Here is a 27195-nt window from a genome sequence, read left to right as displayed (position 1 = left end):
TAGAAAATTTAGGAATGAACAGATATACTATTGGCTATAATGCAAAATTTGCATGATTTTAAGAGCAAACTATAAGAACACAAGAAATGCAAAGAAATTTCATGGCATTAGTAGACTGTTTTTAACTACTCCTCAGATCTTCATAGTAAAAGTCAGCCTCCACCAGCAGGGACACTTAACAGAGAAGTCTGAGAATTATCACTTGTCCTATTAATATCTAGAAGGATAGTAGTGAGGACCAAATGATCAGTGTGATTAAGAAATGTACTTTGTTATAAAAGTCTGGGCAATCAAGACCTACCTTCATTTCAATTTTGATTTCACTCACTCTTTCTATGCCTGTCTTTCACTCCAGTGGCTGATTTACAGATTGACCTTTTACCTGGACCAGTCCTCTCCTGCACTGGCACCATAATGGGAGGGGACGGGGTGGATACTGTGGGTAAATGCATGTTCTGATTTGCTTTGCTTTCAGAGGCAGACCTGATCTCCTCTTTGTCTTTCTGACTGGCTATGACTCAGCCTAGCTGAATCCCAGGCCCTGGGGACCCCAGGGAGGGTGGAGTGCTGTGTTCTTTCTCTGCCCAGACAGATTTCCCAGTGTTGACTGGTTCAGGGCTGAGGCTGGGAATGGGATGACCAGGCTGCATTGCTGTGGTTACCATCTCTGTGGATACTGATTATCAGGGACCTTCCTTCCTCATGGACCCAGGTCCCACCTCTTGCAGAAGTCATCCCCTACTGAGTGAAAATGAGGGTTGAACTCTTCACTTACTTTCTGGAATCTTCTCTTGAATTTCACCCTGCCTGTATCAACAAACTCACCTGCATATTTCCAAATAACAAGTAGGAATCTTTACATTTGAATCCAGTTCAAATTTAGATCACAAACTGAATCTGTTCTGTGTTGTACAGTGTGAATAACTCATATACACAAATCTTTAAAAATCATAAAAGTAATACAAACTTATCAAGGGAAACAATGAAAACTGGCAAAAAGGAAGTAAATATCCACTTAATATTTTGGTCTTCTTTTCAGATTAAAAAAATTTTCATATCTATCGATATTTTAAAAATTTGTCTTTTGGCACATACATAAGTATATTTTAAGTTGAGGTTAGTTATGGGTGGGCTTCAGGAAACACTTGAGCTCCCTGAAACTATGTGAAATTGTTTGTACATATAGGCATATACATTGTTTTCTGAGAGAAGACATGCTTTCTATCAGATACTCGAAAGAACCAATGACTCCAAATATCTTTAAAACTGTAGTAAATTCGCTCTATAGTTTTTCCACTATTCCAGAAAAACACTTTCCCTGGAAATATGGGTGATAGTATATTACTGGAACCATGCCAGAACACAGCTTTTTCGTTTTTCTGTCTGCATTGGATTTGGCTGTCCTTGTAAAAGTTTAGGTCAAAACATCTTTTATAGCATGTAGACAGTAGAAGTCTTTTTGGACAAGCACGCGGCATTTCAGTTTTCATGATTCTGTTAGATGTATGTAGTGAGAGGAGCCAGATGGGTCATTGCTCAGGTGACAAAATTTGGGGCATGTCGACAATCAGCAATTCCAGATGCCACATGGGAAAGAGGTCTGATCTGTGCTGGGATTAGAGTTAGTCCTCAATATCACTCTTTAAAGCTGACTTAATGTCATTACTAAAAATAGCAAACATTTACTGAGTACTTACCATGTGCCAGATACTATCCTAAAGGGGTATATGCATTATTTCATTCAGTCTTCTCCATAGCTTATGACATAAGAAAGATTGTTAGCTCCATTTTACAGATGAGTATATTTAAGTTAGAGTTGGAGCCAGAATTGGAATTCAGGTAGCTGGATAGATGCTAGAGCTGGAAATCCTAAATCACTATATATTCTGTTGGCTCTGTTGGCAGTAATGGCACAGGCACATGATGTTGTATACTATTTTACCTGCTGCTCAGTTGCGAATGTGTTTTTTCCTCTATTGCTCCATACAATCTTGCTGTTGTGAAATCAACATACAGTTATTGAATGTTTTTGATGGGAGAGAGCTATAATTATCATTACTCCTTGACAAACTGGGAAAGTGAAGCTCAGAAGAATCCCTATGGTTTTCTAAACTGCTCGGTGGCAGAAAGTGAGAAACCTGGAATTTGCACTCAGATCATATGATTCCAACCCAGTAAACTTGCCCCTGAATACCAGCCGATTACAGGTCACACTGGTCTCTATTGTGGGGCGGTGGTTTCGAGATATTTGGAAAGATGTTTCAATGGTGAGTTGATTTCTGTAGGCACTTGGTGGTGTCCAATGATAGCAAATAAAACTAGATGCTAGACTTGGTTTGGGCATTATCTCCTCACTCATGAGAACATGAAGCAAGTACGTGAGTGAAAAGAAAGAAGGAAGCTTATTTACTTGCTCCACATTTGTGATAACATAAAAAGACCCCTAAAAACTAACCAACTGGATGAAAGACCCTAAATTTCTAAATTTATCTCTATTCTGAGCTTTGCGCTTATTACGCCATTGCAGAACCCTTTCATTTTTGTGCTTAAAATATTTTCCTCTAGTATTAACAACATTTACCTCTCATCACTGGAGATAAGAGTCCCACTGGAGAGAGACATGAGCAAGATTTGTGGAATCTTAACAGACTTGTGAAAGAAAAATGTGACTGATGTTTTATAATAGAAAGATACTAAGAAATGAAATTCTTGAACATGCAGGGACGGTTGCTATATTAACACGTTCATCTTTTTTTTTTTTAAAGAAAAATGTGCTTATAACAGACCCAGTGAGATTTTGTAATTATCCTTATTATTAAAAGATTTGATTTACATCCATACAATTGGTGCTGAAACTACTCAGCAATAGATTCTCAAGATGCTGTACTTTACACATAGCAATTCAATTGATTTTCTCATTTCTGGATATTACTGTTTAAATGTTTCCTAAATGCTGTGCAGAATATTGAAGATTTCAGCAGACAAGGATTTTATCCTGGATGGTATATGTGCCCCACAATTGGGCTTCCCAAAGGGGCCATACATTTCTGAGAGAAACAATTAGCATTGAGTAATTAGTTATAGAAGGTACAAAAAGATATCCCAAAATGTCAAGGTAAAAATGCTTGACTATTAAGTGCAAAATTTTTAACAAAGATGCCATGTGGTAACATGGTATTTTTGTAAGCAGCATTTTGATGTTTCATGCTATTTGATATTTTTAACGTAGTAGGCAGAGTTTTATATGTGAGTATGAGTATACACACGTACCATTTATCACACTTTTAAAAAGTTAACTGATATTTTAAATTATAAGAGGAATATACGTTCATGGAAAAAAATTAAAACTATACAAATGACAGAAGTATACAAGGGAAAAAAACAAGAGTCGGCCTGTCTACCTCTTTCCATCCTTAGTCCTACTACCGAGAGGTAAACGTTAAAATTTCCTGCGAGCAGTGTTCACTGTCATATATACATATGTCCTTTAAAAACTCTATAAATGTGCTTATGATACTGTTCAGCAATTTGCTTTCTTTAGCAGACAATATATTAAACTTCATCTTTGTAGATCTGTACATATAAATCACTTTCATTCTTTTTGGTGCTGTATTACATACCATTTTAAAATACCCTTTTATTTATTAACCAGTTGATGGACATTTTGGTAGTTTCTAGATTTTTTTTCTCTGTTGCAAACCTATGTTCTTTACATCATTATCTATCCACACATGTGCAGGTATAATGCTGGATGGTTGAGTAACTTCCTAAAAATGGAATCTCTGGGTAAAAGGGCATGTACATTTTTAATGAACTAGTTTTATACATTTAAGGAAATATATGTTTAAGGTAAAAATCAATCAGTACAGAAAGTGAAAAGCATAAATTCCCTCCTCCAGCTCTGATTTCCTCCTCAACCATGGTTAAGAGTTTCTTAGTATCCTCCTAACTTTAAAATAATATATATTTTATTTATGTGCATTAAAAAATACAAGTGAGCTGACCCAGTATGGGGTATATTCACATTACATTTGCTAGGTACTGTGAGACTGCTCTTCAAAAAGATGACATCTGTTAAATTCCTATCAACAGTGTGTGAGGGTACCTCCCCACTTCCACTATCCTTGACAGCAACCCTGGATATTATCACACTTCTCATATTTACCAATCCGGTAGGTAAAAATGGCATTCAAAAAATCATTAAAATTTGCATCACCCATTTATGAGTGAGGTGGAGCTACATTTGGTTGACTTCTGCACTGGTTTCTGTTCTTTCTTGGCACTCATAATTACACACAAGTGTCTCTACTATTACTGAGCAAGATGTCTACTCTGTCCCTTAATAAGATGCTATATTTCTTCCTGGTTTCCTCCAGCCCCCCAAAACAAGATCTTTAGATGAAACCTTTGTACATCCCCCTTTCTCTGTTTCCTTCCTCTCCGAGATGAGAGCTCTGAAATATTCTCTTCCCTCTCCATCCCTCTTCTGCTCTTATTTCCTAGGTTAGGCTGAGATATTTAGTAATTTTAGTTCTAGGTTACCATTTCTTCAGATGCGATACAGGAGCGATCTATTCCCTGAATCCTTCCTTTGTGTATGTGTGAATATCTTCCTTTCACCTCTGTAGGTGTTTCACTTCTACAGGTGTGGAAGACTGTAGCATTCTTAGGCTGCAGCTTCCTTCCAAACACCTGTCATGCTAGTTAGGCTTCCTGTCTTGAGGATAAGAAGTCCAGTGTCAGTCTGTCTCCTCTGTGAGTTACTCATTCTGTTAAGTTTTTCTTTTTATAGTTGGAGTCCAGGGATTTTACAATGATCTTCCTACAGGTGTGTCTTCTATCACTGAACTTGCTGGTAACTTGGCCTGCCCTGTTAACCTGGGACTAAGTAACATTTCTTCTCTTTGTTTAATTATTATCTATCCCCCATCTCTTCTTTTTTCTCTCTTTAGAACTCTTAATATTCACATATTAGATACCCTCTAAGGCTCTTAGTCTTTTTTCTCATAATTTCTGCTCCTTGGTATTTTGGTTCTGTTCCTTGATATTTCTTCCTTTTGGCCTCTAATTCATACCTTCACAGTGACCAGCCATCCTCTTTGTCAATTTGCCTATTATTTTTTTAAATGAAAAAAAAATCAGTTTTATCCCCAGAAAATAATTTTGTGCTGTAACTGAATCTCCTTGAGGTGCTCTTATTAATTGTTACATAGAATTAAATAAGAGACTCTCTAGATAGACTCTTACTTTTACTGAGACCCAGAGGGGGTTCCTAGGTCTTCTGACCATTACAATGCAGATAAAATCTTGGCCACTTAACCTCTGATTCACTCTCTTCCCCTCTCTACTGGGCTGTTTACAAGAAATAATTTTGATGATATCCAAGTAAATCCTGTGCTGAAGAAGTTCAGAAGGTAAGGCATTTACATGCTCACTTTGGCAGCACATATACAGAAAGTAAGGCATTTATATTTGTTGATATTTCTAAGAGCATGTAGGATAATATTTTAAAGTTCATGGGCATATAATGGAAATAGTCACATGGATTTGTGCTATGAGAATAACTCTGGAAGGGCTATCACCAGGAAGTTTCTGATTTCCTTTGGGTATTCTTTCCTAAATGTCACTAAGTTTCATTCTAATATGATTCATAGCTGTGACTCAGAATTATCTCTTCTGCCTCTAGTAATGACTTGAACCATATCACATGGCAGTTGAATGAAAAAGATTGAAGTTTACGGGGCAATTACTCTTAAAGTCTCCTCACTCAAAACTAGTTTGTGTGGCTTTTCTGCCAGCCTACTAATAACAATTGTGTATGAAAGTTATATAAGGCAGAGTAGACTTTGGGTGTGGTAAAGATTATTGAGTGATATGGAGGGACAGGTTATTCCAATGGAGATGATTATACATGCTTGTTTTGGGTCCTTTTCCAAATACACATCTGTTTCCTGGATTATTATCAAACTATTATTTTTAGCATCCTATGTGCTTAAATTATTTTATTTTTGTTATTTGATACCAAGGTAGAGAGGAAAGATTTAAGATATTTCTCCTGCTGTTTAATAACTAGAAAACTGAAGCATAAAAAGGTATCGTAGAGTGTCTCTTGGAGCCAAGAAGGAAAGCAAACCACTTACTTTCAGGGCCATTCTTTCCTCTCTTTGAGTCTGAAGCTCTTTAGGCAAGAATTAGAACATGTATTCCTTATATAACCTCTAAACCCAAGTCACTACCGGTCCCCTCCTCCTCAAATTTACTGATATTTTCAACTCTTCCTTTTCTTTGCTATTTTTATGGAAACTAGTGTTGGAGTATCCTTTCCTTCCCCTCCTGAAGCCCTTTTAACCTACATGATACACACTCCTTTGACTTTTCTCTTAACTCTCTGATCGCTCTTTTTCTCTCTTTCACTGCTTTCATTGTCTAAGACCCAGTTCTTGATGATGTGTTCGTCCATTCATTCATTCATTCATCCGTTCAGCAAATATTTATTGAGCACTTGTTACATGCCTGGCACAGCGCTAAAAAGTGGTCATAAAAGGGTGAACAAGAAGGTGGTATTCATCTTCATGGAGCTTACATTCTAGAGGGGGAGACAGATAATAAGAAAATGGGCAAAATAATAATCAGTTGTGATCAGTGGAATTAAGGATTGTGATACGTATAACTAAGGAAATAAACAAGGTTTGGTGAAAAAGAACAATGCAGTTTGAATCTGTGAAACCTGTTTTAAATAGTGTACCCTGAGAAGACTTCTCTGAGGAAGAGAGTCCTGCATGAGAAGGAGCTGCTGGGTGAGATATGGGAGTGGGAACCATCCCCAAACCGGGAACAGGTGCAGAGTCCCTGAGGAGGAACTAACAGAAGGTCATCCTTGCCATGAACTGGCGGAGAGGAGGAGAGGAGATCATGAGAAGTATATTTGGAGGGGTAGGCAGGACCCAGATGTTGCAGGGCATTGTAGCCTAAGTAAGGAGTTTAGACTTAATCTAAGTAAACTGGAAATCTTTGAATAGTGTTAAGTAGGGGAATAATAAAATCAGAGTTAAAATTATAAATGCTTTGGCTGATATGTAGAGAACAAGTCTGGAAGCAAGGAACTAGTTACAAAGCCATGCAAGTTACTGTTGATTGACTACATATAAGTTATTCCTAGTCTTTTTTGCCCCACGCTGTCTGGAAGCCTACTCTTCACTTTCACAATCTTCCTTGCAGCTACAGGTGGCCAGGTCACCTAGATCTGACCTCTGTGCCATAAAAGCAGGTTTTCCGGAAGGCTTCTGAAAAGGAAACTGTGTTTCTTGATAAAAGGAACTGATGTGGAGGTTGGCTGGTACTTCCATCCCCCCATGGCAATATACCCTTGCTTTCTGCTTTTGATATAATGATACCTGGAGTTGTAGCAGCCACTTTGTGATCATGAAGGAAAGGCCGAGAAAGTTACAGGACACAGACCTGGACCCATGGAAAAAACCCTGGAGCCACCTTAACCAGACTTTTTGATCTAAAGCCTTTATTATTTAAGCAGCTATTAGTAACCTGAATTTCTATTTGCAACTGAAAGCATTTCTAACTAACCCAGAGGCTCTTGTGGGGTCTAGGTGAGAGCAGGTGGGTTGGACTAGGTGAGAGCTGGTGGCATAGTGCTGGGTACCCTCTTTATGCAGATTATTTCATGTTCAACTCTAATCCCTTTCTTCTCTCTTTCTGTCTCTCAGTTGGTATCTCCATTTGCTTGCAGTTTCTCTCCTCATGTCTGAACACTCCAAATGCTTTTAGTTTCCAACCTCCACTTGAGCCTTTCGCCATCCAATCCTTCCAAAATTGTTGCAACAATATCAAGGTCACCTTCGCATACTCTTATTCAATAGCTGACAGTGGATTCTCATAGTCCCTTTTAACAAACAGAAGGTGATTCAGCCTTGTATTCAAGGCATTCTGCCAGATGGACCCACTCTCCTTGTACAACCTCATGGACTTGTTACCCTTTAAACATACTCTGTGCTTCAACTCCTGGTTACAACTTTGTTCTCATTCATTTAAAGGGCATCCACATGCCTTCTATGTCAAACACTTGTTAAACACCATACTTTCACATATGCTCAGTAATTTAGTCTTTACAACCAACTCGTGAGATAGGTTTTATTATCCTCATTTCACTGACGTGAAAACTAAGGGTTACGGGGGTTGCCTTGCACGAGGTCAAAATGCTGGTAAGAGGCAGAGCCAGGATTTCAACCAGGTTTTCTGATTCCAAGCCCAGTGTCCTTTCTTGGACATTTATGCCACAGTCTTAATCATCTCAATCTGTAGTAACTCTCTTCTGCTTTCTGTCAGTGCACATCTACCTCTACCCCCCAACCTCTTTCAAGAATTTTCTTGAGATTTGCCTCATCCAGAAGTCTTTGTCATGTTTCCTCAGTGCTTTTTATATAGTTGGAATTAGATCATTATAGATTTTTTCTTTAATTTGTTTTTTCACTTTATTTTGGGGGGGGTAAGGGAAGTAATTTGGTCTATTTATTTATTTACTCATTTACTTTTAATAGAGGTACTGGGATTTGAACCCAGGACCTCGTGCATTCTAAGCATGCACTCTACCACTGAACTATACCCTCCCCAACTAGATTGCGTTTTTTTGACGGTAATATTAACTGGAATTGGTTAATTGATCTCTAGTAATCCCGTTTCTCTATGGCCCGTCTCTCCAGTGAGATATCAAATTTCCCAAGGGCATGAGCAAGGAACATATCCTTCTTAATTTTTTGGTATTAGCCTTTAATACTTAGGAAAATGGAGTAGGTGATTAATTGATACTTGTCTAATAAATGGGCAAGTTAAACAATGAGAATCTTGCATTAAATCTATGTCTATCTCCAGATAATTCTCCATATCCTTTGGTTTCATTCTTACTTACATTCACTTACATTCACAAAATCTGAGTACTAATAAACACTGTTTTCTTATTTTTTTACCACAAAAATTTCAACATGTTCCCTATTATCATAAGCATCATATTTGATAAACTTTCTAATTAGCATTACATTGTAAATGCCTTTAAAATGCCCCATTACATATTTGTCCAATAGTCCTTGACAGTTCAGATATGTAATTGCTGTTATGGATTACCTGGTGACCATCATTAAATAATTAGAGAGACTTAAACATGTATAATGCTAATTAGGAAAGTTATCAACTATGGGCAGTTAAGATAATAGGGAACATGATGATTTTATTTTGGAACTGCAGTAAAGACATGAATACAGGAATATGGATGACTCTTTTATGAATTTAGTGCCCTCAGAAGCAAGGAGCCATTTTACAATGGAGAATTCAGCACAGCAGAGAGTGACTTTGTGAATTGTGCCCCTTTTTTGTCACTCTGTTAATAACTGACTGTGACTGCCAAAACATTTCTCCTGGACTGTAGCACGGGAGCACAGGGGGTCAAGCCCTCAGCAAAATATAGCCAGAGAGGGCTCCTTTCTGCCCCCTTGAAGTCCTCCCCCCAAATCAATATCACTCTGCTTCTAGCCTTGCTTTCACAGTCCTACGATCTATTAGGCTTCTATTCAACATGTTCTATTAAGTGGTGTGGTTTTTTCTCCCCTTACTGAAGAAATTGATGAGTGCCTTATTAAGAAATCATCCAAGATTGCTCCCAGTTCTCACAAAGGCTATTTGACCCTGACTGTTGTTTCAGGCAGTTCCTGGAATGTTGGAAAATTGTTACAGCATAAAAGCAAGGCAGCTTTTCTGAAGGAACACAACATGGTTTGGGAATGTTTCATTTTTTTTAAAGAAATAATACTTCACTATTTCTAAATAGTAAGAAGTAGATTTGGTGGGAGTGGTGAGAGAATAAAGCAGTTGTTTAAATGTCATTTCAGAAACATACATGAAACTGTGCAAAATTTTATGTGTATATGTGCATTTTCTTAGAGGAAACACTAGAGCTTTCATGAGTCTCTGCACATGAGCCTTTTGGTAAACTGTGAGTTAGATGCACGTTACATGCCAGACACCAAGGAACAGTACCATGTAAGAGACTTAGAATGCTCTATACTTAATATAATTTAAAAAATCAGCTAAAATCCAGTGGTGCAGCAAAAGTCCCCATATCACAGAGCTCTCTTTCATAATTACATGGCAAAGAGTCATGGAGACTTCAGTCTTAGCTCATGGTCGTCACTGTTCGTCAGGGGACTCTCGGCTGCCTGGAGACCTCTTCTTGAGTCTTGGAAAAATAGAGAAGAGGATGGGACTTCTACTTCTCAACCACAGAACATTCCAGAGCCACATTGCCACCTTATGACTCAGGCAGTCATGAATCATTCTACAAAGCAAACTTTTAGGTAGGTTTGAGGCAGACCTCTGAAATGGCTAGGGGCAAGGTCATATCAGTAGTCCATATGGACCCCTATCTGTCTCAAATTGCCGTTTTCCCTCCTCATCCAGTACTAATTGGGGGCCCAGATTGCTTGTTCAGATACTTGAGTTTATCATTTGATTTTATTCAGTCTTGCCCGTGATCGATCGCAGTGATTTTCTGACTTCTTCGTACTTGGAATTCAGAATGAGATAAACAAAGTAAGGGTGATAGATATGGTAGGTATTTTCTCTTTCAGATGAAGTAAAAAGATCCTCATACATTCTGCTCTTTCCCTTAATTGAGTGTCTGTTGAGGTGTGGCTGTGCAGGTTTACCCAACACTGTTCAAATTGGCAGCTCTTTTCTGGATCATTCTTTTATCCTTTTACTTTGGCAGACATTTGTGGCATGCTGCTGTGTGCATGGTGCTGGCCTGTGCCCTGAAAGAAGCAAGGAAGGCTGGTGCACTGCCCATGCCCTGGGGCTGCTAGAGAAGGAAAGCTTATCACAGGATGTTTAATAGTATAAACATTGAATAGCAGTTCACGGCAGTGTTAAGGAAGCCTCACAGGCTGCCTGTGGTCCTGCCATTCCCCTGCCTGAAGTGGGACTTGAACTGAGTCTTGAAGGATGGCAGAGGTGAGGCAAGGGGTACACCTCAAGTGGAGGAACTGGTATAAACAAAGGTTTGGGTAAGGAGCACATGCATGCGTGTGCTCGTGTGTATGTGTGTGTGTATGTGTGCACCAGTGCATGTGTGTAAAGCAGAGGAAGGAGATAAAACTAGAAAGGTAGACTAGGAATAGATCATGGGAGATCTGGAATTTTCAGGGTACTTAAAACTTCATCCAGTAGATAATGGAAATTACTAGAGAAGTTTTTGATGAATTGAAGGGAGAAATCTGACATTTATAAAGCACCTAGGATGTGCCAGGCTCTGTGTTGGTCCTTTACTTACAGAAACAATTTGATTTCAGAATGACCTCTCCAGGAAGCATCCCCATTTTTCGGTTGGGAAAACCAATTTTAAAAAATATTTTATCGTGGACATTAGGTGCCTCCTGATAAAAGTACAAAAATCATCTATGAAATATTCTTGGCAAAAATAGAATTTCTATGTGATGAAGTCTCTAGACACCAGTAATAGTTTACCAGACATACAGAGAACAGAGGGGTGTGTTAAATGATACATGAGGATGCAAACAACAGAATCCAGAATGTGAGAAACTGCAGGATTAAAAAGGAGTTTATCTCGAGAAAATTTCAAAAGAAGAAAAAATAGTATAATGAATCCCTTAGGTATTTATCACTCAGCTTCAGCAAATATCAATTATGGCCAGTCTTGTTTCATCATTACTCCTCACTTTCCACTCGCCACTAATTATCTTGAAGAAAATCCCAGTTGTCATATTGCTTCATAAATATTTCAGGGTGTCTTTAAAAGGTAAGGACTCCAAAACCAAAACCAAAAACTGAAAAACATAACCACAATAGTATTAATTAATAATTCCTTAATGCCACCAAATAGTCATCATTCACATTTTATTGACTGTCTCATAAATTAGAAACAAATAATTTCTTTTGTTTCAATCAGAAACCAAATAAGGTCTATATATTGAAATTGCTTGCTGTCTCTTAAGTCTCTTTTAATTTAGAATCTCCCCTTCCCTCTCCTTTTTTTCCCTCAAAAATTATTTGCTGAAGAAACGAGGTTTTGTTCTTAGAGGTTTCCACATTCCGAACTTTGCTGATACGTCCCCTTGTTCCATGTAACATGTTCCTCTGTCCCTTGATTTCCTGTAAACTGGTACTTGGCTCAGATTCTGAGTTGTTTTTTGGCAAGGATACCGAGGATGCTTAGAGGTAGTGGTGTATATTTTCTAATCCAAGCAACTCTACAGCCAGGAAATGGAGAACCCCTGGAGTTTCACTGAAGTTTCTCTGGTTCCAAAACTATGCAGTGGCCATCGCTTCCCATCGCCTCTAAGATTAATCTGGCAGAGGAATGGGAAGGCTCGACGGCAGGAGGCTGGGAATAGTGAGGCTAATTCATCCCAACATTTAAGTGCTAGACACTCACTGGGCAGGAAGACAGCAGGCAGCTGTTGTAATGATCCAGGCATGTGGTGATGAAGAGCGTGATCGCAGACACTCTTGTCTCTCTGCGGAGGAAGGTGCAAGCCACAGGGTCTTGTAATGTCTTGGTTCCTGTGGTTATGTTCTAAGGGGGTCCCAGACACCTGGATATGCAGAAATGTTTAGGTTTTTCTGTGATTTTTGAATGCTCTGCTGAGCTCTTGGGGCTAGTGGAGGAATTAGAATTACTCAGATTGTTAATAGATAATTTTGATGACTTAAAAAACTATTTTTTAAACTATTTTTATGTCTTTGTTCTGCCCCTTTTTCCAAAAAGGACTTGAGATGGAAATTTTTCCTTTTAAAATTACGTACTCTTTTTTCAGAAAGCAGCATTATATGTTCATTAACACACACATACACATACACAATCTCAGAGATATTTAACATAGAAGCCATTGACTGGGCTGTGCTAGTGGTAGAAGGAGGTGATTACCTGGAGCTGACATTTAGTGCTAACTTATTCTGTCTGTGAATTTGTTTGTCATATATTCTATTTGTAATCATAAAAAAATCCCAAACAATACAGACGTGATTAAAAATAATTATAGAATGACATCATATTAGACTGTCTTTTACAACTTCCTTTTTCATTTAACAATACATCTTGGAAAGTAGAATAGTTATTATATAGGCATAGTAATGTAGTTATAATAATTATTACATAATTATTATAATACAAAATATTTATAACAATATAATATACAATATACAGTTATACATTTATAATAATGCAACAATTTAATTATTACCTATTATTATATAAATTATATGTACACTATTATATAATTACCAAATTGTATATCAAATATACTATAAGCATAAATTAGAAAAAATCTAAATAAAGATAAAAATCGAATATAATTACTATATACAGGCATTGCTTAGTAATTGTAATCATGAAGGTAAGGATTGAAATCATATTTATTAATTGATCAGTGGTAGGCTTATAAAATTTATTAGGACCAATAATTGGTGTGCCGCTGTCTTAATCCTGCTGTTAGTTGGTCCTGCCTCTAGCTGCTGCCTACATTTGACCCCAAAGGCACTGGTCCAGGAGCCGAGCAGCACGTGGCCCTTCTCAGGACACTTATTTCTGACATGGGCAGTGGTTCTCTTTCCTTTTTTTTCCTTTATCTTTTGCTTCCATAGACTAGGTGACAGGATCTTTTCAAATACCTAAAAAAAATTTCCACTACAGTGTGTCAAGGAGATCTATTAATCAAGTACCTGAAAGCACACGATTTGAAGTGAGCTCTGAGGTTCAAGCAAAAGTAAGAAGCAGGGTGCCTGCCCCGAAGTTCTGAAATATACATTTTTCTTAATAACCCCAGGCTGAAATTAAACTCCCTTAACTTTGACAGTAGTCTGGGTGACTTCGAGTCCATGTGCCCTCTGAATCTCCAGGTTGTGGGATGGGTTTGAAGGTAATGCTGCAGCAAGAGACCGATCACTGGGTTTCTGCATTCATCTGCAGTTTCCCCAAATGCAGTGCACAGGCTACAATGCAATTAAACGCCCAAACTGCCAAGTTCAGTTTCTGAATCCAGTACATCTCCCTTGGCCTGACCTGCATGTTAAAGACATCTGCTAAATACACAATTTGGATGTATAATCTGTTTACCTGTCATATGCACTGACCCCCAGTATATTTTATTTTTAAATATTTGTTTTAAAGACCAGATATCATAGATATGGAACTTATAATTATTTTTTAAATGTGCTAATAATTAGCAAAACAAAAGCCACTCTGGAAATTGAGCTCATACAAGCATATTTCTGCCAGGTTGGATTTCACATTACCAGATTATCTGCAATAGTTTTCTCAAATGCAGTGCCATTTATAGATATCTGCCAAGCCTCATCAAAACAAACAAGCCCCCATAATAAGAGGTAGCATATAAAGTGAGGGTGGACAGAGCAAAAATCTTTCCCCCAGGGCTCTCTTTTATCAAACAACCCTGCCCGAAGAATAGAGGCCAGTGTTTTATGTTTCAAGTGTACCATATGGCATGATATGAGTGCACTTTAATGACTTATTAGCATATTCTTCCAACTAGGCCTTCCTAGTTAAAGCAGCTTGACAAAATCTGAATTTTAAAATATTTGATTAAACCTTCTGGAATAAACAAGCCTTGGTGATTTGTTTGCTTCTGCTAGGAGATGAAAGAGAATCCCGTTGATCCTTCGTGACAGTGCTGATGACAAACATCAGGTTGGACACCTCCTCTCTGGCCCTTATGAGTGGAAGATTTTTAGAATGTCTGCAGCGTTATTCAGACATTTTGGCTCTCCTTGACATGAAGTTTCCCCGTTCTGCCTAGATCCTGTGCTTTAAAGAATGCTTACTCTGTTTTCTGTGACCTTGATCCCTGCTTTGTGGGGAATGAGATGCTCTGGCTGAGATGTAGTTGCCTGCCTGCCTCATTAAAAAGCCTTTTAGCATTTAGGGAAGGACTGGGCACCAGATCAGGGCTTGGGGCTTAGGGGTTCTTATTGTGATTTGGTTAGGAAGTGATGTGAACCTAGGGGCAGGTCATGTCTCTGTTGTGATTGCTTGAATGTTCTCTGAAAATGGGGTTTGTGAGAAAGAGCAGAATGGAGCTGTCCACACTGCCTGGACAGAGGAAGCTAGCCTCTTTGTATGCTATTGTGCGTGTTGGAGCATTTATTGGTACTTTCTGTGGGCCAGGATGCTCTTGGTGGAGGTTGTGTGGAATGTAAATGAAATGGCTAGAGGTGCTGCAGCTCTCTTGTAGTTGTGAGATGACAAGCAGTAGGAAAGAAGCCAACACACTAAATATATGAAACAAATAAACTGACTAGGAAACCGAAGCCAGAGTGGGTGAGTGACTTGCTCAAGATCAACCAAACAAGTCCTCTGGCTTCAAGTAATGGGTTCATTCTTTATATTGTGTTAATAAGTCAAAAGGCAGTATTTCTTACTGTTATTGCACTCTTACTAAATGCCAGACACTAAGCTAATCTTTTAACATGTATTCCTTTACTTAACCTTTATAAAAACCTGCTACATTGTGCTGTGGACCAAATTATTTCACCCCTCAAATTCATATGTTGGAGATCTAACCCCCAGTGTGACTATATTTGGAAATAGGCCTTTAGTGAGTAATTAAGGTTAAGTGAGGTAATAAGTGTGGGGCCCTAACCAGATAGGATTATTGTCTTTGCAAGAAGGGGCACCAAAGAGTTTACCTCTCTCTCTTTCTGTCTCTCTCTCTGCCATATCTGCCATATGGAAACACAGAGAGAGGGCAGCCATGTACAAGCCAGGAGGAGAGTTCTCACAAGAAAATGAATTGTCTGGCACTTTGATCTTGGACTTCCCAAGCCTCCAAAATTTTGGGGAAATAAATTTCCGTTTCAGCTTCAAAGTCTGTGATATTTCATTACAGCAGCCTGAGCAGACTAAGGCAAATAGGTACTATTATTCCTCCCCTTTTGCACTTCCAGAAAGCAAAACTTAGAAAGATTAGGTATCTCCAAGGCCAAATAGCTAGTTAATGGCACTTTTCCTTTCTTCAGGAGCTGGTGGCCCCTTGGCCAGTAAGTGATCAGTCCTGTTAATGGAGTTTATATTAGATGATTCCAATTTCTAAAGGTAGAACAATAATACTTGAGAACAGGGGTTGACAACTCTTTCTGTAAAGAGCCAGATAGTAAGTAGTTTAGGTTTTGTGGGCCGTATGGTCTCTGCTGGAGCTATTCAACACTGCCTGCAGTGTGAGAATAGCCACAGACTGTACATGAATGACTGGGCAAGGCCATGCTTTATCTGAAAGCTTTATTTACAAAATCAGGCGGTGGGCTAGATTTGCCAATGGTTTGCCAACCATCACTTTAGAACAATATTCAAAGGATCATGCTTTCTGAATTAGATGTGCTAGGTTTGCGTTCTAATATTTACTTAGGTAAATCCTATCATCTGGGCCCCATTTTCCAAGTTGGAATGGTAATATCTGCCCTGCCAGTCTACCAGGGTCGTTGTCAGGATCATGAAAGATACTTGATGTAAAAGGGCTATGAAGAAGAGCAAGTGCTTATGCAGATACAATTTGATACCAGTATAATTTGATACCCATATAGTTGAGAGTGCTCCTGGAAACTCCACCCCAGGCAAAACATCTTTGGTTTAAAGACTGGAGTCAACTGAGGCTGATTTGGGTGCTCTCCAGGAGAAGATCCCTCTTCCTCTCATCAGAGGTCTTTGGGTGCCCATCAGGCCACAACCTCCAGTTAGATCTGGGGTACAGTTGGCCCTTGGGCAGATTCCAGGCTCCCTGGCATGGAGTGCTCTCTTTGGCTTTGACCCTGCATCTCCAGTGACTGAGTTTTTTTTTTGAGCTAGGGATGGGTCGGGAGGGGTGCTGCAGTGGGGTGTGATACTCTTGGTAAAATAGAAATGGGCCAGCCTGGATCTCTGCAGAGCACAAGTCTAAATATGAAAATGGATTCTGCCTCCTTGTCCATGCCTTGAGATACCAGGCTGGGGGCCAAACCAGAAACCAGACAAAAATTTACCCCTTTCTTCCATTCTTATTGCTTTTGCTTTCTGAAATATTATTTCTTTCTTTAAGTGAGATTGTATATGCAACTCTGGCTTCCAAAATTTTTTTTTTGGTCTCTGAGAATTTAGGATGCCAATATCTTTTTTTTTTAATACATATAATGCAACATATTTTGAATAAAATAAAGCATTCAATGAACTTTAATGACATGGCGAATACAAATAATATAGTAAATTTAAATAAAATAATATACAGTAAGATCCAAATATTATTAATCATAATTACTTAACAGACTTAATGGCAATATTTGCTGTCAGTAGCATTTTTGTCTTTTCTGTATCTTCTCTTTGGTGTATACAGTTGATTCTTACTATTTGCACTAGTAATGTTCTGTAAAGTCATCATAAACCCTGAATTAGTGAACACTGAATCATTGCTCCTAGGGGAAATACAGAGTTAGGTTCCTGTGAGCCTCTGGTCACACCATTTTCATCAAGCCATCAATATACAACCTTGCTTATGTGTGTTTATGTTTAAAGATACCTTATTTAATATATATAGTTGATTTATGAAGAATGCCTACTTCTTTTAAAAATGAAGAAAGGGACAGAAGAAAACCCTTGAAGATGTTTTGGGAGTCCAGGCTTCTTTTAAAGGTTGAATTGTTTTAGAATGCGATTCAAAGGCCTTTGGATTTAGCCTACTCTTTTAGGCTTCCTCTCCAACTAATTCCTCATCTGCCCAGTGAACAGTCAGCCTGGATTTCTTATCATGTGGGTTAATCTACGTGCTTTTGCTCGTAATTCCTCCCCCTGAAATGCCCTCTCATTTTTACCTTGCCTCCTTGTATACATTCTCTTCCCGCCTGCCAACCCTGTGGGCAACTCTTACATTGCCTTTGAGGAAGTCTCCAAACCAAAGCAGGCCTTCTTAGGGACCCCTCCCCACCCTACCCCATTGAGTACAACTATGCTCTCCCTCTACCATATCCCTTCAACACTGCAGGTAGATCTTCAGTTTAACCCTGCAGTTGTACCATTTTATTCATCTTTGTATTCCTCAGAGTTTCTTATACATAGTCAGCACTTAATATCCACGGAATGCAGAATGAAAGCAGCCAGGGATAGAGAAAAGCAATGGCCTGGGAATAAAGAGACTGTTTCCCACTTCTCCATCGAGAGCTAAACGAGGCATATTAGAAAGGGCTTTGTTAACTGAATATGCCACGCACCTTCAAAGCCATTCTTTTTTTAGGATCGGTTGTGTTTATGGCCTTCCTGCTGCTTGCCTTGAATTCCTACTTGTGTCTTCTAAAGAAAGATCTCAATCAACCAACTAGTGATTTGAGAACAAATCAGTGCCAGTTGTGCTCTGTTATCTCCAAATAGAACTGGATCTTCTCTGAGATTCAGAGGATTTTATTTCTGGCCATGTCCTCATGTATTTCTATTTCCATGTTCTAACCTAATACCAGGCTCAGTTAGCAAGTCAGAGTGAAGACAGCCTGGTCTGTGAAATCCAATCCTGACCAGCTACATCTCTAGCTACATCCCTAGACTGGAACCCTCCTCCTGATGGCTACCCTATTAGCGCCTCAGCCTGCTGCATGTCCTCATCTCCTCAGCTGTATTTTCTATGGTCACAAAGTCAAGGGACAGCAATGCCAGCAAATCTCTGAAGCTTTATGTGCCTAATTAACTCACATAGCCACAGACAGGAGCCTGCACTATTTATGGCACCGAGAAGTGAGAAAATGTCCCCTACCCTGGGTATCAGGTAACTAACGCAGTTCTGCCAAAGTTTGGTTGTGAAACACGAAGCCTCTGAAACCCGTTGGTGTTAAGTGCACACCAAATATTCAATCCAGACATGTCGTGCTTGAGCTATTCTGGGGCTCATAAACCTTTCATCAGAATCAGAGGTGAAATATTTGGCCTTATTTGTAAGTCCCATATTTCTAAAGACCTTGGGGACTCATTTAGTAATTCCCAGCAGAAAGGTCACAAGGTTGGTTTTCAGGGATCCTGGTTTAGTGGAACTGATGACTTCAAGCTAGAGATACTTTCATGATTTCCCAGGAATCAGCACCTCGCCCCTCCTGCATGTTGTCCACTCTGTCCCTTTCCCTCTCCCTAACCACCCCTCCCCCCAAGCCCCCTAAACACAGCACTGTTGTATAGGGCTGCTCAGAGCCCTTGCATTTTCTGTCCAAAACACTGAAACCTTTATTTAATAGTAATATTAAAGAAGGCTACTCCTTTTTAAGGCAAACTATATTACAAAAGGCTTTAAAAGTTGCAGTTTCATTGGCAAAGGAAAGGTTACTTAATTTCATAGAAGCCTGAACCTAAGTGTGAGGGAGTCCTTGGAGATCATCTAGTCCACCCTTAGTTCTCCAGGTGAGTGGACTGAGATTCACAGAGGAGAGGTGACCAGCCCAAGAGCTCATGGCTGGGTTGTGGCAGATCTGTGCTCTATTACATACCAGCTCTTGGGCCTCAGGCAAGTTACCTAACTGCTTAGGGTCTCAGTTTCCTCATAGAGGTTCTGAGGATTGAGTGAGAGAATTTACCCAAAGCAATTAGCGCAGGCCCTGGCACAGAGTAAACGTTAGCTGTCAGTGTTACCGTTACTGCTATTATTTCCCAGATCATGTATTTCTAAGTTTCACTTTCACCTAGTTCTGTATTTATGTGACCAGCAGGACACGCAAATCTGGGCCTCGGAAATTGCCTGTTAATGGGATGCTGAGAAGTTGTTTTAGAGAATGTAATTATCCTCCTTTCTGGAATATTCAAAGCCTCCAGAGCTTCAGAAATCTCACGAACAAAATATCACAACAGGCCACTCCTAGATTCCTATTATTCCATAAGCTAAGAGCTGAATTTTTAAAAGAAATGTGAAAATGTTTCCCTCATAAACAAGCTGCATACTTAAAGTCACTGAAAAGCCATTTTGATGCTCCATTTCTCCAGGAGGAGTTTATTTCTCACTTGATGATTGTGAGAGATGTTTGAACAACCTGGGCCCGTTATCTGTAAGTATTATCTTCTCATTTGCTGATTTTGCTGCCTGGAATGTCCTCAAACAGCCCCCCTTGAAGATGGTGACACTAAATCAGGTCTCTGGGGGAGTCTGAGCTTCCTCTTGGGGAAGATTACCCGCCAACACACCTGCCCTCTGGGGTCCTGTCTTAGAAAGTGTGCTGTGGCCCCCTCCTCCAGCAAAGCGGTGGACAGGAAGGCACTGGTGGTTTAGCCCATAGCTGACTAACAATAGCCAACGTTTCTTGACCACATATTATGTGCCAGTCTTTGCTTTAAGGATTTTACATTTTCTTCTCAAATCTACATAGCAGTCCTATGAATTAGATACTTTTACCAGTTGCATTTTGCAGATGGAGAAATTGAGGCACCAGGAGTTAAATAACTTTCCAAAAGTGACATAGTACCTTCCCAAGTGTCCAAGCCAGGATCTGACTCCCAGAGCATGTGCCTTGCAGTGCACTGTCCCATTCATAGTCTCATCTGCTGCCGGGCAAATCAACCGGGTGTTCATCCAAAACAAGGTTCAAATGTGTTAACGTTCCTTCCTGCCCAACCTCACAGATCCTGGTTGAGACTGGATTGTAGACAACTTTAGAGACACAGTTAACCCTCAACTCCTACCTCCCTACAATCTATTTCCTCACTGCCCCCCTCACCTTAGGTAGCTACTGTCATGGGAAGGCTGGGATATATTTTTCTCCAGTGTTTCTGTGCTTTAACAACAAATATATGTACCTATACATAACACATAAAATTATTTTGGGTCTTTGTTTTATGATACCTAAGTGGTATTATACTCAATATGTTGTTTTACAACTTTAAAAAAATTAACGTTACATTTCTGAATTTTATTCACATTGATATATGTAAATCTAGTTCATTCATCTAACTGCTACACAGTATTTCAATATATAATTATACTATGGGTTATTTTTTCATTTCTCTTAATGGTAAACAATACTGCTATGACCATTTGTTCACATCTCCTTGGATACATAGGTGAGAATTCCTTTATAAGTTCTGGACTTACTAACCCTACTTAATATTGCCTAATTGCTCTTCAAAATGAGTGTGCCAGTTTTTACTTCCAGGAGAGAAGAATAAGAACTTGTATTTCCTCCAATCCTTGCCAATAGTTGGTAGTCTCAGACTTTAAAACTTTGTGTTCGACTGTTATATATAGAGCTTTTCTCTTCATCCGATTTACAGCCATTTTTTTAGTTTATAATTTAAAAAATTATTTTTATAAAAATAGTACTGTATGTGTATATGATACAAACATTCAGAGCAGAAAAGCATATACAATGAAAAATAAGTCCACTCCCATTTCTAACTCCATCTCTCAGTTTTCCTTCCAGAGGGGAAGGAAACTATTTCTTGTGTATCCTTCCAGAGTAGTCCACACATTTACAAACACAGGCGCATGGTGTTTGTATGTGTGTACACGCATACATACGTATATATGCAAATATTGTAAACATACACATAATTGTCCTGTCTGTGCTCTCTGTACATTGGTTTTTCTGCTTAACAGAAGATCTTGGAGATTGTTTCAATTCAGTATTATTAGCATTAGCTTCATTTTAAAAATAGCAGATTAAAAAAACCTATTTTCCATGTATTTATGTCTTTGTATAAAAACAGAACACTTCCTTATCCAGCCTTATGCCTAACCTAGACACTTATTTTTAATACTCCCACTTTGAAATACTCCACAGTAAGATGCTTCTGACCTACGTTTCTAGCCAGGCCCTTCTAGCCAAAGCCAGACAGTTATCCAGATAATTTAGAGAGAAAGTTCTTACCCAGGTAATTGTTATAAAAACAAATATTGGTAATGCCAATGAGAGAGGAAATATCTGAGAAGTTTATTGTTTTGTTGGCACACAGAGAATGCCAAAGAATTATTTTGATGTTAATATTTGCTGTTATTGAGTTCTTAAAATTGCCAGATCTCACATTTTACATAAATTATATCCTCTCAGCATTTCTATGAGATTAATATTATCATCACCCCTATTTTATAGCTATTGAAATTGAGGCTTATGGCATTTCAATAACTGGTCTACGGTCTCAAAGCTAGTAAAAATGAGTAGAGACAGGATTCAAACCCAGGTTGACGTGACACCAAAGCCTGTTTTCTAACAACTACCATAATGCCTCCACATACACGGATATGATTTAGTGTATTTAATGATTACAAGAGGATATGTTTTCGTGTCCATTAAATATTTTAATACCACTCTAGCTTCCAATTTTGTTATTCACTGCTCCCCTTAACCTGACTGATATTCTAGTTAAATTGAACCAGTCGTTCTTACCTAAATATGCTTTCCTGTAGGATTATATGCTTTGGCTCTAGGAATGCTGAGAGAAGTCGTTATGACAGCCTGTTCTGTTTTGCAACAGTTCAGTTCAACAAACCTATAAAGAGCAACTACTAGGTAGCAACTAAAGAGAGAACAGTAACAAGGAGACTGGAAGTGATGGGAAATTCCAGGATGTGGCTGTGTGTCTAGTCTCTGTTCCTTGGCTGAGTCTGTGTGTTGGCTGGAAGGGCTCCCCTCTTCACTGTACCCTCTGCAGGACACCCCAGCATCTCTTTCTCTTTGAAAGAGGAAGAAAACCACTTACTTCTCCATTGTTTTTATTTGCTTCCATCTTCCGCATTTCTCTTCAACCTCCTTAACCCAAGGTAGTATTCTCATTTTGAATTTTTCTCCATCCTCATCTAAAAACAGACTATAGCCCTAAGAAGTTGTCGCTTCTGCACTCTTTGTGAAGGTTCGTGCACTCTCTGTGTGTTTTGCAGTGGGGCTGGTGATGGGGAAGTGGGGGGATGAAGGAAAGAACTAATGCAGCTCTGTAGGATAATACAAAGCATGAACACTGTTGTCAAGAGGTAACCTTGTGAGTATGAGACTGTTGGGGGAAAAAGTGCTCTTTATTCTTAAGGATTTGGCAGGCACTGTGACTGAGAGTTAATCTGTGCTGTGAGGAGCTGTGTGAGCATGTGATTCAGCTGGAGCTTGCTGAACAATCTTCCGATAGAAGCAGGACAGCTCATTTCTCTTATAGCCACACTGGCCTTTGTTAATTGAATTTACCTGGCATTCTCCTTTCTCAGGGCCTTTGCTTTAGCTCAAGGTTTCTGAACAGTGGTACTTATTGACATTTGGGCTGGATAATTCTTACCCCCGCTCCCCAGGGGCATGCAAGTTTTATATATATATATATATTTAATATATATTATATATATATATTTAACACCTTTATTTTGTTACGATTCCTGCACAGTAAACTACACATATTTCAGTTGTACAATTTGATGAATTTTCATAGATGTATACACCAATGAAACCACCACCACAATCAAGATAGCTAACATTTCCATCACTCCCCAAGGAGTGCAAATTTCGATTTCCCAATTTATCTCTTCCCACCACCTTTACCCCCTGGGAATCATAGTTTGTTTTCTATGTCTATGAGTATGTTTCTGTTTTGTAGATAAATTCCTTTGCATCCTTTTTTTTTTTAGATTCTAGATATAAGTGATATCATATGGTATTTTTCTTTCTCCTGGCTTACTTCACTTAGAATGACAATCTCCAAGTCCATCCATGTTGCTGCAAATGGCATTATTTCATTATTTTTTATGGCTGAGTAGTATTCTATTATATATATATATATATGTGTGTGTGTGTGTATACACACACCACATCTTCTTTATCTATTTATCTGTTGATGGACATCTGGGTTGCTTCCATGTCTTGGCTGTTGTAAATAGTGCTGCTCTGAACATTGGGGTGCATGAATCTTTTTGAACTATATTTTCCTCCAGATGTATGTCCAGGAATGGGATTGCTGGATCATATGGTAAGTTTATTAAGGAACCTCCATGCTGTCCTCCATAGTGGCTGCACTAATTTACATTCCCACCAACAGTGTAGGAGGTTTCCTTTTTCTCCACACCCTCCCCTGGGCTGGATAATTCTTGATTGTTGGGCACTCTCCTCTTCTTTATAAGATATTCGGCACCATCCCTAGGCTATACCCACTTGATGCCAGTAGCATCCCCCACTCCCAAGTCACAACAATCAAACATGTCTCCAGACATTGCTAAGTGGCCCTAGAGAGGGGGCAAAATTGCTCTCAGTTAAGAGCCACTGCTGTAGCTGTTCCCTCTGCCTGGCACACTCTTCTCCCAAAGGGCCATATTCCTATCCCCTCACCCCTCTCAAATCTCAGTGCAGATGGTATCCCTTTGAGGCTACTCTGGCCACCTTATTTAATAATGCAAACTGTCCGTCTCCTAACTGCCTTGTATCCCTTACCCTCCTCTGCTTTTTAATTTTCATGACTGTCTAATGTACTTATTTTTATGTGTTTATATTTGTTCTCTCTCATTAGAATGTAAGCTTCTTGAGGAAGCAGTTTTGTTCCCTGTTACTTCCAAGCACCTAAAGCAATTCCTTATATATGATTTAAAAAATGCATATACAAAGATCTATAGCTCTCACTTCTGTCCTCTGTGCTTCTAGTCCTCTACCCCAAAACCAAGTAACTATTTTTTTTCTAGTTACTAGGATATCCTTCTTGAGTTTCTTTATGCAAAATCAAGCAAGTAGGAATATATATTTCTTACCTAGGCTTTTATTTTGTTTTATTTTTACCAAAAGTAGGCATGCATATGACCCTGTTCAGCACCTTCTCTTTCTCATTTAACCATATAATATTTTTTTTGGAGGTACGATGACTTACTTACTTACTTACTAATTTATTTATTTATTTATTTATTTATTTATTTATTTATTTATCTATTTATTTATTTCAGGGTACATGTGGGTTTATTTATTTTTATTTTTTCTAAACATTTTTTATTGAGTTATAGTCATTTTACAATGTTGTATCAAATTCCAGTGTAGAGCACAATTTTTCAGTTATACATGAACATACATGTATTTAACCATATAGTATTTTGAATTAGTATTTTTGAAAATAGTATTTTTGTCTAAGAAGATTTTTCTTTCCTGTTTGAACTTTTCCTCTTGGTGCTTAAAATTTGGAGCTCCACAGTCCAGTAAATACTGGCCTGTCTTCCCCATCTTTTAACATGGAAAAATTTGATTTGCCCTTTTAACTTGAATTCAGATTTCAACCAGATCCTAGCCAGGTCTCAGCCAGTCAGAGGTCTGTCTGCCTTATTCCCTGCATGAGAGCTACTCATTGACTCAAGTCCATATGTCATTTGATTATTTTGGATTACGTGACAAGCTTTTTTTAAATATAAATTAAATTGGTTCCCTCTAGGACAGTGCCAAGCATTGGTCCTTCTTGGAACTCAGCCAGCCTGTGAGTGGGGATGCAGACAGTGTTGATCTGGACCTTTGGGCAAGAATCCCCCAGGGCGTCCTAGGCAGCGTTCCCAGCAGTGGCTGCAGGAGGGGACCTGGGCATGAGGAGTACCTTATGCAGCTTCTGCTGCACTGGAGGTGACCTAGACATTCATTTAGAACTGGCTCTGCTAGATTTCAATGCAGAGGGAGAATGGCTCCCTTTGCCCCATTTATACATATGATGGGCCTCCAGCAACCCTGAAAAGCAGAAACTGGGAGGCCCAGAGAGACTCCTAAATTGCCTTGGTCTAAATGTTCACAAGGCCCAGGAAGAAAAATCTGGCCTGGTGCCAATGGTGTGACTCTGTGATGGGCACTTCATCCCGTGGAAGCAAATGAATAGTGTGTGTTTTGAAATTAAGCACTTAGCGATTATTACATTCGAGGTCTTAAAACATTTAGCTCTCAACTTATCAGGCCTCGATGTATGACATTTCATGTTAGCCAAAACGGCTGTATTTTTTAAAGACCTGAGAGATAAAATACATACCAACTTTTGAAACTGTAAACAAAGAATTAGAATGACAGATCACTACTGGTTAAAAGAAACTATTATCTTGGATGTACATACAAGATTCTCTTCTCATTTAGGAGGGACAGGCTCAGGTCACGATAATGAAACAGTGGTTTTTCTCTCCTTAGTCCAGGAAGGTTAGCAAAAAGTTGCAGCAGGCAAAAAGAACAGCTGGATCATGCATCTTTCAAATGGGAAAAACTTGTGCCCTTAATCATGGATGAACCCGTGAGGAAATACTTTAGCAAAGACTGAACTCATCCATCCTTTCACAGAATATGCAATCTAATCAGCACTCCGAGAGAAGCAGAGGGGAAGGATTAGAAATAATAGTCTGTGTTTATTTTTGTCTGGGATCTATGGAAATGTAGGTTTATGACTTGACTTGGGCTCTCATAGTTAAAATAGATGGTGCATATAATAGCACTTGCTGCCAGGCCTGGGCTGGGTCTCACTGGGTTTCACAAGCTAAGCGGTAGACCATGGGCTCTCTAGAGCTGCAGACAATTGTCTTTCTTGTCTACAGATAGGAACACCTTGCACTAAGCCTCCAGTGGAGTTCCTGACTGCACAGTGGCCAGCTACAGCCAATGCCCTGCCATCTCCTACCCTCCACCTTCACTGTCACTGACTCCCACAACAAAGTCAGAGTCAGGTCTCTGATAACCACATTTAGTTATGGTTTGCTGGCAAGGGAGATATCCAATAGTTTAGGTATTCTTTCACTATTTTATTTTTAATATACATTCTAATATAGTTTATTTCTAGCTTGAAAACAATATTCTAGTCCTTTTTTGCAATTTGATCTCAGCTTCTTCTTCCTCTTCCTCCTCCTCCTTTCCTTCTCCTTCTTCCTCTTCCCCTTCTTCCTCTTCCCTTCCTTCTTCTCCTCCTCCTTCTCCTTCTTTTCTTTTCTTTCTTTTTCTTTTTTTTTGATCTTTTTGTGGGGAGTGGTAATTAGGTTTATTTATTTATTTTTAATGGAGGTACAGGGTTTGAACCCAGGATCTTGTGCATGCTGAGTGTGTGCTCTACCACTGAGCTATACCCTCCTCCCTGATCTCAGCTTTTTGACTTGCAGTGTATTTGGGGGGAGGAGTCAAGGTACTCCATTAAAAAAACAGCATTATTGAGATATAATTCATAAATCATATAGTTCACTCATTTAAAGTATACAATTCAATGGGTTTTAGTATATTCAC

The 27195-nt window shown here is 39.0% G+C and overlaps 1 non-coding gene across 1 annotated transcript; it reads right to left on the bottom strand.

The window, feature by feature from the left end:
* Positions 1-8549: 8549 nt before the first annotated feature.
* Positions 8550-8622, bottom strand: TRNAS-AGA (transfer RNA serine (anticodon AGA)). Its single transcript has one exon. It is a non-coding gene; the product is annotated as a tRNA-Ser (tRNA).
* Between the last annotated feature and the right edge of the window lie 18573 nt (positions 8623-27195).

The sequence above is a fragment of the Vicugna pacos genome, chromosome 7, assembly GCF_048564905.1.
Source record: "Vicugna pacos chromosome 7, VicPac4, whole genome shotgun sequence".
NCBI lineage: Eukaryota > Metazoa > Chordata > Mammalia > Artiodactyla > Camelidae > Vicugna > Vicugna pacos.
This window is presented reverse-complemented; position numbering and strand designations above follow the sequence as displayed.